The sequence below is a fragment of the Sorex fumeus genome, unplaced genomic scaffold, assembly GCF_029834395.1.
Source record: "Sorex fumeus unplaced genomic scaffold, SorFum_2.1 ptg000065l, whole genome shotgun sequence".
Lineage (NCBI taxonomy): Eukaryota > Metazoa > Chordata > Mammalia > Eulipotyphla > Soricidae > Sorex > Sorex fumeus.
The window spans coordinates 2,797,042-2,812,081 of record NW_026606122.1 but is presented as its reverse complement, the minus strand read 5'-3'; the positions used below and the strand labels follow the sequence as shown (position 1 = coordinate 2,812,081).

Sequence of the window (15,040 nt, the reverse complement as noted above, 5' to 3'; positions counted from 1 at the left end):
ACTATACCACCCTCCAGTCTTCTCACTTTAGCCTCTCTATCATAAAAATTTAAACTATAACATTTAATACACATTTATACTTGTTTGTTTATATATATACATACATTTGTACACTGTGCATTTATGAATCAACCTTCTTCCTCTATCTTATTCTTTGGAGGTAACTATAGAGTAATCTTCTGTGTAAACTCACACAAATATAGGGGGGGCTCGGCACCCACACGGCGGCGGCTCTATCTCTCCCGCCACCAGCGTTCGGTAGTCTCACCCTTCTACCACCCCGGAGAGGTCGATGGCGATGGTCAGGCGGAGGAAGGAACGAGGGCCAGGCTGGTAGGTATTAGTCGTAGTTTATTCTGATTCTTTCCTCTTCTCCTCTGTCTCTCTATCTCTCCCCCATTCTTCCTCCCCCAGCTACTTCATTCTCCTTCTCCATTCCCCTTCATCCTCTCTGAACTCTCTTCTTCCTTCTCCTCTCTGCCCCAGCCCACTCCTACAGTACAGTTAAAATCTCTCTCCATGAGGAATTGGGGGAATAATTACACATAGGTGTGGTCACAATCAATAGGGGTGGAGATGAACCGGGGTAGAAATCTTAGCCTCAGGGAAGACCACTCCTAGGACAGATCCTTCCTTAGCAGGAGGACCCACCCTAGAGCAGAATTCCATGGGCGTGCCTCTCCTCTCCTTGACCGACAAGCGTACAAGAATATAATATAAATCATTTTGTATGGATACAGTAAGAAATATCTTAAACTTATAGAATTGCTCTCCTAGGGCCATCTCGATCTCAGACTACGGTGCTCAGGCCAGATAGTCTTTCCCACCCCTAGCAGGATCCTAGTCTTGTCGTTACCTTTGGATCATGACAGCATTTGTCTATGATCAAACTCTTAACTTATAGTTAAGAATCGTGGCACTTTGGCCTGGCCCATTTCGCTGCCAGGGTAGCTCACTGCTTGCCCTGGGTCCATTCAGTCCCTCGTCGGGACCCTGCTTTTGGGGTGTTAGGAACTATGGGCAACTGAGGCTTAAGTCGAGAAAGATGCCCGGGAGTGAATAATATTCAAGGCCAATCAAATCCTAAATTACAAAGCATAATGTTAACGGTCTTCCTGTATCTATACAAAAAGGATATTACCTTAAAGTAAACTGTTCATAAGGCATAAGGAGAGGAGAAAGGCAATATTTCACTCATACATATAAAATCATAGATTTCTGGGAAACTGATCTTACAAACTAACAAAGTCTGATTAAGGGGAAAGCTGATCAACTGGGTGGGAGAGCATAGGGAAGATTGTTTACAGATAAACACAATGGAAGTGGAAGTGCTTCAGGAGCACCGTGATGGGTGTAACCAGATTAAACCTAAACTTCTTGAAGGACAAAGCAATGTTACCCAACATCTCCCCCTTTTCTGTTTACAAAAACACAAAATTTGAAATAGAAAGAGTAACAATTACAAACACAAAGTCTCATTTGTTGTGGTAAAACTTCAGTCCACCCCTGAACCCAGAGCAGTGCTTGTTGCAAAGTGTCCAATAGTCCTGCACTGTTCAAGGGTGATCAGAGTCATTTAGTCACGTTTTGAAGAAATGGAGAGTCCGGATCACAATTCGAAGAGTTTTTTCTGCAACAGCAACAGTAGTGGTCACAGCAGTGAGTCCCAGGGGAGTAGCTATTGGAGTCTGATGAACTTCAGGGAGCACTGGATCAGGCAGGAGCACTGGAACAGGAGCATCACGACTTCTGTCAGGAGCTTTTCAGCAGGGGAATGCAGTCATTCTCTGGTCAGGTTCACTGGCAGTCATATATGTGCAACCTAGCTTATGTTTGGAAAAAACACTTTTTTAAAGTTATCAGGTTTCAACCATTGGGGTTTGGTACATCTCCATGCCTGTGGATAGAGAAAGAGACAGGGGGGAACTCCGACAGTTCTCCTAGAGAAAAATTAAAAGGCGTTCCTATTAAAAGTCATTCCTTTCTCCTTTGAGAGCTGAGACACCTGTGAATTCTAAGGAGAGGGTAAAAGTAAGGAATTGTTAATCCAAAATATGGGGTTCTGGAGTTACCCAATCCACAACCTGTAAGAGAAGGGTATAAGGAATGCTTTTAATTTGATCTCATGATATGTTGAAGGAGCTGGAATCCTTTGCTGCAGGCCTTCTGATGCTGGCTTCTCTGATTTACCTGTGAATTCCAGCTGAAATCAGCTTGAAATCAGCTTGTCGATAGCTTGGAGCTGGAATTTAGAGAGTTGTAAGACTGCAAAGGTCTGAAAGTTAAAGTAAATAGATGAATTCGGCTCCTGATGAAATGCAATGAGACCCAAAGTTTCTTGGTGGAGTTATCTGTTGAAAGAAAAATATAGCTTCTTCCTCGAATGAGGTGTCTCCCTCATTCTGCCCAGTCTCTGTCAATTTTAATCAAAATAGAAGAATTAGTAGTTTTCTGAGCTTGTGCATCTTCCTGAAAATGCTTTTCAGCTGCTGTATATGGCTCCCCTCGAGGTAAATTCAAAATTTGTAAAGAGAACAATGTCAAGGACAAGGAGTTGAACGGGGCATACCTCCTTTTTTTTTTTTTTGAACTATGCCCGATTCACAGGTCCAGAAAGACCAGAATGAGATCTGATATCAGTAATAAAAACAAGTTCAGAACACTTTTGTAAAAGAGCCTGTTGCTGCTGAAGCAATTGTTGAGCTATATAACATTTGATGTATTTAGAAACTCAGTCACAATACCAGGGAAGAGACCAACAACATAAGCTGATTCTGAGATATTACTAGCAGGCCCTGGCACATGGGCGAGTGAAAAAACCAATGTGGCAAGAAGTTGTAGCCTTCATTGGAAGCTCTTTCTGATATCAGAAATAATTCGCTTCATAACCATAAACACACACACAAGCAGAAGTATCCTAGTGACAATGCCTTTTGTCCCTCACCAGACTCAGCATCTGTAATGGCTGAGTGGGTGAGCACCCAGGAATGAGGCGTCTCTGTGCCTCCTGGGTCAATAAGCAACGGCCGAGTGGGAGAATAACCACGTACCCACTGACCCTGAAGCCGTTTTCCCAGAGGCGGCATCTCATGAACTAGAAGTAGTTCACTTTTCCAAAAATTAAACTGTACCAGCCTGAATCTTTGAATAACCTTCTTTGGAACTAGCAGTACACCATTGGTTCTGATAAAAGACCTGAGAGTCAGTTGTCCAGACTGAGTTCCTGGCAGATGTTCTTGGGAACCAAGACTAGAAACTAGAGAAGGCTTTCTCCACCTCTGACCTGACTGAGGGATCTCAGAGTAGCTGAGCCCTTTTACACAAAGTTCTGCTTGGTTTGCCAGTGCAAATTCACTAATAGACACAACGCTTTGGTCCCAAAGTTTCTCAGTTTTGTCCTGGCTCAAAACCTGATGCACGTTAGGTGCAGAACTCAGCTCCGCATGTCCCATACACGGGATAGCTTCTTCCCTGAACTCAACCACTTGTTGGTGAGCCTCTAAATGCTCTGCATGAGGAATGGAGTCAGGGATCGGAGATGCCTTTCCTTGCACTGTCAGGAAGTCTTCCAGACAACCATGAAAACCTGATGTGCTGCTTGTACCGTTTGCTTGAGCAAACTCCCTTTCTACCTGGGGGTTCAAATCTTGTCCCTTTGCACCAGAATTTAATCTGCAGGGACTCTGGGTGAGAGAAATACTAACTGTATCAGAGCAGGGAATATCCAAGGTGGCGCTCCCTGCCGTGGCTGGTTGCAGTGAATCTACTGACTGTAGCTCTGAAGCTTCACACTGGGGAGAAGAGCTGCAGCTGGGAATGTCCCCTGATTTTGCGGGGCCTGGGGCTGGCCCCACTGCACGTTTCCCGAAATGGGGTCACCAGCTACACCAAGATTGGAGGGGCAATCTCTGGCCCAGTGGTTTCCATTATGGCATCGTGGACAAGGTCCAGGTGGTGGCCTCACAGTTGCACGTTTGGGAGGTGCCCTGCAATCCTTACGGAAGTGGCCTGATTTCCCACAATTAAAACATTTGCCCTGATTTTGTCTCTGTATGGCATAGGCCTCGGCAGCATTAATGCGTGCCTGATGTTTGATAGAACCAACATTCCGACATGCCTTCAAGTACCCCATTATGTCCTCCTTCTCCTTAATGGGACGCAGGATGGCCTGACAATCCTCGTTAGCATTTTCAAAGGCCAGTTGTTTAGTCAAAAGTTCCTGGGTTTCCTTACCCTTAACCTGTCTTTCAATGGCTTCCATCAACCTCCCTATGAAATCTGCATATGGTTCTGTGGCACCCTGAACAATCTTTGTATAGCTTCCCTTAAATTCAGCATCTGCATCAATCCTCTCCCAGGCCCACAGGGCGGCATCACGGACATGGGCAAAAACAGCACGAGGCAAGGTGACTTGCTTCTTAGGGTCGTGCCATTTCCCTTCGCCTATTAACATCTCGTAAGTCAATTTAATTCCTGAAAATTTTCGTCCAGCATGGCCTAGGCTCTGAAGTTTTGCCTTGGCCTCATCACTGAACCACATCCTCCACTGGATGTACTGAGAAGGGCTTAAGCACATCTTAGCAACCACGTGAAAATCTTGAGGTACCCAGTGAGCCTTTTTACTCCAGCCTGTAAGATACTCCTTGCAGTACGGAGATGTAGGTCCGTACAAGGCACAGGCCTTTTTGAAATTACTGAGTGAATCCATTCTTAACCCTTCATAAGACGGAGACTGATTCTCCTCCAGCTGGATGGGAAAAAAAAGACGGAGCTCATGGGGTCTGGGTGGGATTGACCACTTATGGTCGAGAGCTTTCAGCTGTAAGCTTCTATTGGGACCGTGTCCCGAGCGGCCTGTAGGCCTCTTGGCTGAGCGGCGGCTCCTGTGAGAAGCCTCCTGTACCAAGTCGCTCTCAGACTCAGAATCTGAGGAAGTGGTAGCTGGCTCATCATATGCATCACTTTCCTCTGACGTACTAGAAGTAGAGTCGTACAGAGGAGGTGGAGGTGGAGATCTCTCTGGTGCGATATCAGTAGGGAAAGTTAATTCATTAGTGGCAGAGAGATTTTGGCTCTGAGAACGTGTTTGTACTGGAAACGCCTTGAGCTGCTTTCGGGGCTTGGGTATAGGAGCAGTCAAGCATTGAGCATCAGGCTTCTTTCTAGGCTTGGGTATGGGAGGAGCCGAAGGTATGGCTCTCTCAGTAGTAGGAACTTTTTTAATTTCATCCTTGATCTTAAAATCCTCTCTGTTTAACTCCGGAGGAAAGCTTCCCATATTATATCTAACATCCTCCTCCTCCGAGGTATCTTCCAAAGCCTTAAGAATGGAGTTAACAATTTCCCAAGTTACCCAGAACTGTTTGGGGATCTGAGCCCCTTCTTTAAATTCCTTGAAGACATTACACTTAATCTTTTCCCAAACCTTAGGCTCCAAAGTACCCTTATCTGGAAACCAAGGATGATATTTATAAACAGTTTTTAGGCAGGACCGGAGTTGGTCCCGAGAAACACGATGTCCAGTTCTCTTTGCAAAATGCTTAATCAATTCAATAAAAAACTGGCCACGTTCACCTTGGCGCGGAACATTTTGAGAGGACTTCGCTCGGCACTGTTTTTGTCCCATGTTAGTGGGGAGTATGGCTAGCAGTTTAATTCACCGCACCACAAAATCTTAGTTCTTTCACCAAACTTTCTAGAGTCGGAGTGTACCGAACGCTATTCTTACCTTTAGTTGTGTACCGGTTGGAGGCTCACGCCGGCCCAGGGACGCCAGCTGTGTAAACTCACACAAATATAGGGGGGGCTCGGCACCCACACGGCGGCGGCTCTATCTCTCCCGCCACCAGCGTTCGGTAGTCTCACCCTTCTACCACCCCGGAGAGGTCGATGGCGATGGTCAGGCGGAGGAAGGAACGAGGGCCAGGCTGGTAGGTATTAGTCGTAGTTTATTCTGATTCTTTCCTCTTCTCCTCTGTCTCTCTATCTCTCCCCCATTCTTCCTCCCCCAGCTACTTCATTCTCCTTCTCCATTCCCCTTCATCCTCTCTGAACTCTCTTCTTCCTTCTCCTCTCTGCCCCAGCCCACTCCTACAGTACAGTTAAAATCTCTCTCCATGAGGAATTGGGGGAATAATTACACATAGGTGTGGTCACAATCAATAGGGGTGGAGATGAACCGGGGTAGAAATCTTAGCCTCAGGGAAGACCACTCCTAGGACAGATCCTTCCTTAGCAGGAGGACCCACCCTAGAGCAGAATTCCATGGGCGTGCCTCTCCTCTCCTTGACCGACAAGCGTACAAGAATATAATATAAATCATTTTGTATGGATACAGTAAGAAATATCTTAAACTTATAGAATTGCTCTCCTAGGGCCATCTCGATCTCAGACTACGGTGCTCAGGCCAGATAGTCTTTCCCACCCCTAGCAGGATCCTAGTCTTGTCGTTACCTTTGGATCATGACAGCATTTGTCTATGATCAAACTCTTAACTTATAGTTAAGAATCGTGGCACTTTGGCCTGGCCCATTTCGCTGCCAGGGTAGCTCACTGCTTGCCCTGGGTCCATTCAGTCCCTCGTCGGGACCCTGCTTTTGGGGTGTTAGGAACTATGGGCAACTGAGGCTTAAGTCGAGAAAGATGCCCGGGAGTGAATAATATTCAAGGCCAATCAAATCCTAAATTACAAAGCATAATGTTAACGGTCTTCCTGTATCTATACAAAAAGGATATTACCTTAAAGTAAACTGTTCATAAGGCATAAGGAGAGGAGAAAGGCAATATTTCACTCATACATATAAAATCATAGATTTCTGGGAAACTGATCTTACAAACTAACAAAGTCTGATTAAGGGGAAAGCTGATCAACTGGGTGGGAGAGCATAGGGAAGATTGTTTACAGATAAACACAATGGAAGTGGAAGTGCTTCAGGAGCACCGTGATGGGTGTAACCAGATTAAACCTAAACTTCTTGAAGGACAAAGCAATGTTACCCAACAATCTTCCATAACTTTCCCTGTGTGTCCTATATTATTAGTCAATTATTTTTTCTTTCAAAATCTTAAATTAGATGAGTAATACACAAATGCATAACTATGTATGTATATGTGTTGAATATGGTTTGTGTTTTTGTTTTATGAAGAGGTTAGTCAATTATTTTTTCTTTCAAAATCTTAAATTAGATGAGTAATACACAAATGCATACCTACGTATGTATATGTGTTGAATATAGTTTGTGTTTTTGTTTTGTGAAGAGGTTATAGCATACACATTGTTATACTATCATATATTATTATGCTGCAAACATTGTTCTGTAAATGGAGTTCCTTTTTTCAAAGTAAATAACTAAAACTATGTTTTATATTATTTATTTATTTTTACAGTTGTAGATTTACAAACTTTCGTGCTTGGGTTTCAGTTATACAATGATCAAGCAACCATCCCTCCACCAGTGCTCATTTTCTACCACCAATGAACCCAGTAGCCCTCCCACATCCCAATTCCCCCCACCATGCCCCACCTCTGTGGCAGGGCATCTCCTTTTGCTCTCTCTTTCCTTTAGGGTGTTGTAGTTTGCAATAGAGGTATTAAGTGGCCATCATGTTCGGTATATAGTCTACTTTGAGCACGCATCTTGCATCATGAGCGAGTACTCCAAACACCCTTAACTTGGTGTTCTCTTCTCTATCTGAGCTGCCTTTTCCCCCAATATGTGCTTCCGGCTTCCAAGCCATGGAGCAGATCTCCTGATACTTATATCAACTATTTTTGGGTGTTTGTCTCCCCATCTGTTGCTTTATAATCCCCAGATGAGTGCAGTCTTTCTATGACTGTCCCTCTCTTTCTGATTCATTTCACTTAGCATGATACTTTCCATGTAGAACCACTTGTTTGTAAATTTTATGATTTCATCATTTCTAACAGTAGCATAGTATTCCATTGTGTAGATGTACCAGTTTCTTTAACTAGTCATCTGTTCTCAGGCATTCAGGTTTTTTCCAGATTTTGGCTATTGTGAACAGTGCAGCAATGAAAATACCAACACAGATGTCATTTTGACTGTACTTTTTTGCCTCTCTGGGATTTATTCCCAGGAGTGGTATTGTTTCCGTCAAATGGAAGCTCAATTTCTAATTTTTTGAGAATTGTCCATACTGTTTCCAAAAGGGCTGAACCAGTCGGCATTCCCACCAGCAAGTGAAGGAGAGTCCCTTTCTCCCCATATCTGTGCCAACACCGGTTGCTTTAGTTCTTTTGGATGTGGGCCAGTCTTTGTGCTGTGAGATGATACCTCATTGTTATTCTGATCTAAATCTCCCTGACCATTAGTCATGTAGAACATTTTCTCATGTGCCTTTTAGACATTTGATTTCTTCTTTGAGAAAGTTATGGTTCATTTCATCATACTATTTTTTTTTCTTTTTTTGTAGGAGTACTGCTATTTATTCAGCCACTGATTAGCTGATTGAATTGTGCATGAACTCCACCTTACTTTTTTTTCTTTTTCCATTTTTTATAATTTTATTTATTGAATCACCGTGAGAGCAATTACAAAGCTTTTGGGTCTAAGTCTCAATCATACAATGAAACACCCGTACCTTCACCAGTGCCCATTCTCCACCACCAAAAATCCCAGTATACCCTCATCCCACACCCTCCCCCTGCCTGTGGGCCAGATGATTTTCACATTACTCTCTCTCTACTTTGATCACATTCAATATTTCGACACCAGGTCCACCATTATTATTTGAGATTTACCCCAACACTCAGATCTGCTGAAAAGGCAACAGTAGACAATTTGTGTTCTATTGCTGGTTATGGCTAACATATGATGTCGTGTGGCTGCAGTAGGGCCATGTGGTTTTGAAATTCTGAAATTTTAAGACTTAAATCTGGAGGGATTTCTGCCAAAAGCCACTGGGTTTAGAGATCTGATCCTGTGTCTCTGGGATCATGGCCGTTGAGCAGCTTGATGAGGAGCCAAAGGGGCCATTCGCGGGCGATGACTTGGGGTGAGGAAGACAGGCCCGGCTCCACCTCTCCCCCCATCCCGTGAGACCCAACAAGTTTCGTCACTGCGGGCCCAAGCCTGACTGTCCAATGGCCTCTGGAGGATGACAGCCAAGTCGCCAAGAAGGAGCAGGCGGAGGGACAGCACCCATTCCCCCTTGGGGTGGCCCGGTGACAGTAACCTACTGCGGGGTCCGGACACATTTCTGACAAAAGCCGCTGGGTTTCGAGATTTGTTTCTGAGTCTCTGGGATCAAGGCCGTTGAGCAGCTTGATGAGGAGCCAGAGAGGCCGTTTGTGGGCGATGACTTGGGGTCTCATTGGGGTGGGGAGGACAAGCCCGGCTCCACCCTCATCCCATGAGGCCCTGTGTGTCTCGTCACTGGGGGCCCAAATGTGACTATCCAGTGGCCTCAGACGGATGGCGGCCACTGGGCCGCCAGGGAGAATAGGCCAAGGCACGAAACCTATTCCCACCTGGGTTGGCCCAGCACCGGTAGCCTACTGCAGAGACCAGATGCATTTCTACCTAAAGCCACTGGGTTCTGAGATTCATTTCTGAGTCTCTGGGATCATGTCCATTAAGCAGTTCAATCAGGAACCAAAGAGGCCTTGCCTCCAATTATATAGCTGAGCCGGAGGTGGTTTGTGGGTGTGTTTCCCACATACCTAACTTTTGGCCGTTTACTTTCTTGGTAAACTTTGCCCCAAGTTTTTGGGTTCTGGCCAAAGGCACAGCAGCAATTTTGGGTTATCTGGAAGTCTGAAGCCGCCATGAGGCTGCTGATGCACTCGCCTCACAGGTAAAGATTGACCTGCTGGCGGCACCATACCCCCTCATCATACTATTTTTTGATGGGGTTGGATGTTTCTTCTTTTGGAGAAGGACTAGTGCTTTGTATATGCTTGATATCAATCCCTTATTATTTTTTTCTAGTTCAATTTTCTTTTATTTCTTTTAAATTTTTATTAGTGAAACACCATGAGGTACAGTTGTAGGCTTACAAATTTTTGTGCTTGGATTTCAGTTACACAATGAGCCAGTACCCATTCCTCTACCAGTGCCCATTCTCCATCATTTAAATTTTTTAAAAAAAAATTTGTTAGTGAAACACCATAAGGCACAGTTGTAGATTTACAAATTTTTGTGCTTGGGTTTCAATTGTACAGTGATCAAACACCCATCCCTCCACCAGTGCCCATTTTCCACCGCCACGGTTCCCAGTATCCCTCCCACCGCCCAACCCCCATCCCACCCTGCCTCTGTGGCCGGGTATTCCCTTTTGTTCTCTCTCTCCTTTTGGGTGTTGTGGTTTGCAAAAGAGGCATTGAGTGGCAATCATGTTTGGTCTGTAGTATACTTTCAGCATGCTTCTCCCATCCTGGGAGGATCCTCCCCACACTCTTTATTTGGTGCTCCTTTCTCAATCTGAGCTCCCTTTTTCCCTAGAGTGTGTGGCTGGCCTCCAAGCCATGGAGCAAAACTCGTGGTACTAATCTCAGCCACTCTTGGGTGGTAGTCTCCTATTTTGTTACTTTATGTTCCCCAGATGAATGCAATCTTTCTATGTCTATCCCTCTCTTTCTGACTCATTTTGCTTAGCATGATACTTTCTGTGAAGTATCACTTGTATGTAAATTTCATGACTTCATCTTTTCTAACAGCTACATAATACTCCATTGTGTAGATGTAACAAAGTTTTTTAACCAGTCATCTGTTCTCAGGCATTCAGGTATTTTCCAGATTCTGGTTATTGTAAAGAGTGCTGCAATGAACAAACAAGTCAGATGTCACTTCGACTATACTTTTTTGCCTCTATGGGATATATTCCCAGGAGTGGTATTGCTGGGTCAAATGGGAGATCAAATTCTCATTTTTGGGGAATCGTCCATACTGTTTTCCAAAAGGGTTGGACCAGTCGGCATTCCCACCAGCAGTGAAGGAGGCTCCCTTTCTCGCCACATCCGCACCAGCAACGGTTGCTTTTGTTCTTTTGGATGTGGGCCAGTCTCTGTGATGTGAAATGATATCTCATTGTTGTTTTGATCTGCATCTCCCTGATGATTAGTGATCTAGTGCATTTTCTCATGTGCCTTTTAGCCATTCGGATTTCTTCTTTGCGAAAGTCTCTGTTCATTTCCTTGGCCCATTTTTTGACGGGGTTGGGTGTTTTCTTCTTGTGGAGTTCAAACAGTAACTTGCATATCCTCGGTATCAACCCCTTGTCGGATATGTATTTGGCAAATATCCTTTCGCATTCTGTAGACTGTCTTTGTATTTTGGTCACTGTTTCTTTTGAGGTGCAGAAGCTTCTTAGTTTAAGATGGTCCCATTTGTCTATCTCTGTTTTCACTTGCTTGGCCAATGGTGTGACATATTTGAAGATACCATTAGCTTCAATATTATGGACGGTTTTGCCAGCTTTGTCTTCAATGAACTTTATGGATTGCGGTCTGATGTTCAGGTCATAAATCCATTTTGATCTTACTTTTGTGCATGGCGTTAGGCAGAGATATGAGCCCACTCTTTTGCATGTAGCCATCCAGTTTTGCCAGCAAAATTTATTAAAGAGGATTTCCCTGCTCCATTTCACTTCTCTTGCCCCCTTATCGAAGATTAGAGAATCATATGCTTGGGAGACGATGTCAGTATATTCAACTCTCTTCCATTGTTCTGCAGCTCTGTCTTTGTTCCAGTACCATGCTGTTTTAATTATTACTGCTTTGTAGTAGAGCTTGAAGTTGGGGAGGTTGATTACTCCCATTTTCTTTTTCCCAAGAACTGCTTTAGCTATTCGTGGGGGCTTATTGTTTCATATAAATTTTAGGAGTGTTTGCTCCATTTTTTTGAAGAATGTCATGGGTATCGTAATAGGGGTCACACAGAATTTGTACAGTGCTTTGGGAAATATTGCCATTTTGACAATGTTAATTCTCCCCATCCATGAGCAGGGGATATTTTTCCATTTCCACATGTCCTCTTTTATTTCCTGAAGTAGCGTTTTGTAGTTTTCTTTGTACAGGTCCTTTACTTCCTTAGTTAAGCTGATTCCTAGGTACTTGATTTTCTGGGGCACAATTGTGAATGGTAGTGTTTTCTTCATGTCACTTCCTTCTCTTTCATTATTTGCATATAGGAAAGCCATGGATTTTTGGATATTGCTTTTATAGCCTGTCACTTTTCTATACAAGTCTGTTGTTTCTAGGATTTTCTTGGTAGAGGTTTTAGGGTTCTCTTAGTATAGTTTCTTATCCTATGCGAATAGTGAGAGCTCGATTTCTTCCTTCCTTACCTGAATGCCCTTAATATCTTTTTCTTGCCTAATCGCTATTGCAATTACTTCCAGTACTATAATGAACAGTAGTGGAGAGAGTGGGCATCCTTGTCTCGTCCCTGATCTTAGGGAGAAGGCTCTCAGTTTTTCCTCATTGGGAATGATGTTTGCTGTAGGTTTGTGGTAGATGGCTTTAACTATATTGAGGAAACTCCCCTCTATCAGCATTTTGGCGAGGGTTTTCATCATAAATGGATGCTGGATCTTGTCAAATGCTTTCTCTGCTTCTATTAATATGATCATTTGATTTTTATCTTTTCTTTTGTTGATATGATAGATTATGTTGATTGATTTCTGAATGTTGAACCATCCTTGCTTCCCCAGGATGAATCCCACTTGGTCATGGTGTATGATCTTTTTGATGAGTTGTTAAATTCTATTTGATAGTATTTTATTGAGAATCTTCGCATCCGTGTTCGTCAGGGATATCAGCCTGTAGTTTTCTTTTCTTGTGGTGTCTTTGTTTCCTTTTGGTGTTAGAGAGATATAGGCTTCATAGAAACTGTTTGGGAGAGTTTCTGTTTTTTCAATTTCCTGGAAAAGCTTGAGGAGGGGTGGCAGTAGGTTCTCTTTAAATGTTTGGAAAAATTCGCTAGTGAATTCATCTGGACCTGGACTTTTGTTTTGGAGGACTTTTGATTACAGTTTCAATTTCCTTGATGTTAATAGGTATATTCAGGAACTCTTGTAGGTAGCGGAATGTTGGGTTCTGTCTCTCAATCCATTTTGCCACTCTGTGTCTTTTAATTGGTGAATTTAGACCGTTGACTTTGAAAGAGATTATTGTTATGGGATTTCATGTCATCTTTCTGTAAGGGTCTGTTGTGGTTGTACGGTTTTTCTTGTCTTATAGTAGCCCCTTTAGCCCTTGTTTTAGGTTTGGTTTTGAGTCTATGAAGTTCCTGAGCTTCTGTTTGTCTAGAAAATAGTGTACTGTTCCTTCGAGTTTGAGTGAGACTTTAGCTGGATAGAGTATTCTTTGTGAAGCATTCATTTCAGTGGGTTTTTTCACTATATCTTGCCATTGACTTCGGACTTGGAGGGTTTCCTCTAATAGCTGTGCTGTGAATCTAAGGGGTGCTCCTTTGTATGTGATTTCCTTCTTTGACCTTGCTGCTTGCAGTATTGTATCTCTATCGGCAGCATCAATCATTCTAACTATGATATATCTTGGAGTTTTTTTGTTAGGGTCTCTTTTAGCTGTTACCCTCGGGCTCCTTGAACCTGAATGGCTGCATTGTGGAGCTCTGGGAATTTTTCAGCATTGATTTGTTTAACCGTGTTTTTTTCGTTGGGATCGTTTCCCTGAGCTTCTGGTAGTCCAATGATTCTAATGTTGTTCCTCTTGGAATCATCTGCTAGGACTCTGATTCTCTGTAGAGGTATTTGAGGTCCCTTGTTACTGTTTGTTGTTGCCTGTTGGCTTGGTGCAGCTGATCTTCCAGCTCACTGATTCTCTCTTCAGCTGTGGTCATTCTATTGTTGAGAGAAGAGACTGAGTTTTTCATTTCATCTATGGAATCTTTTAATCATGACATTTCTGCTCCCATTTCTTCACGTAATTTGTCGATTTTTTTCTGTCATGTTACTGGATGTCTGTCTGACGTTTTCATTAAGTTGATTGAACATCTTCATGACTTTGTATCTAAATTCTATGTCAGAGAGGTTCCTTAGGTGAGCAGTATTGATAGAGTCTTCTGGATTCTTTTCGTTTTCCTCCCCTTGTGGTGGGAATTTGCTTTGTTTCTTCATAATGCTGTGTAGGTTGGGGACTAGGTTCCTTGGGGACTAGGTTCTTTAGTATGGCTAAACTACCTGCGGCCACGTTAGTGGACACCCACTGAAAAATAGGCCATGCCCATTTCTACAGAAAAATTTATGGAACACTTCACAAATTTGTGTTTCATCCTTGTGCATGGGCCATGCTAATCTTCTCTGTATCGTTCCAATTTTAGTATATGTGCTGCAGAAGCGAGCACTAGGGTCTTTTTTAGCTAGCACCTGTCTGACTCCTGGGATCTGGGTGCCTGCATTCTCTAACTCTCGGAAGTTTTCAGCAATGATTTCTTTAACTGTGGGTTTTTCATTGGAACTGCCTCCCTGTTCTTCTGATACTGTGATAATTCTAATGTTGTTCCTCTTGGAGTCATCCCCTAGTTCTCAGACTCACCTTAGAACTAATTTGAGGTTTTTTCACATTGTTTGTTTTTGCCTGTATCATTTCTGTTGCTCATCTTCAAGCTCACTGATTCTGTCTTCAGCTGTAATCATTCTACTGTTGAGGGCACCACTGAATTTTGTATTTCATCTACTGAATCCTTTATTTGTGACACTTCTTTTTGTAGCCTTCTTATTTCTTCTCTCATTTCTTCCTGTATTTTCTTGACTATCCATTCCACTATTTCTTTCATTGATTTCTTTAATTTTCTTGATGTCTGCTCCATTGATTCTTTGAGTTCCTTGAACATCCTCAACATTTCACCTCAGAATTCTTTATCAGAGAGATCATATTTGTGGATAACACGTCTTGAGGATTCGGGACTCTTTTCTTCGTCCTTTCCTTGTAATGGAGATTTGCGCTGTTTACTCATGCTGTTGTGTTTGTATAGCAGTAAACCCTTCAAGTTCATTAGCACTGTTACCTCTTTTTTTTTATTAGTGAAACACCATGAGGTACAGTTGTAGATTTACA

General features: G+C 43.1%; 1 protein-coding gene and 1 non-coding gene across 2 annotated transcripts in view; one reads left to right on the top strand and one right to left on the bottom strand.

Annotated features, from left to right (window-relative positions):
• The window catches only part of CCNB3 (cyclin B3), a 74,547-nt gene that overhangs the window by 29,503 nt on the left and 30,004 nt on the right, over positions 1–15,040 (top strand). The window lies entirely within an intron of this gene.
• Positions 14,221–14,327, bottom strand: LOC130036777 (U6 spliceosomal RNA). The gene has a single exon (XR_008794444.1). It is a non-coding gene; the product is annotated as a U6 spliceosomal RNA (small nuclear RNA).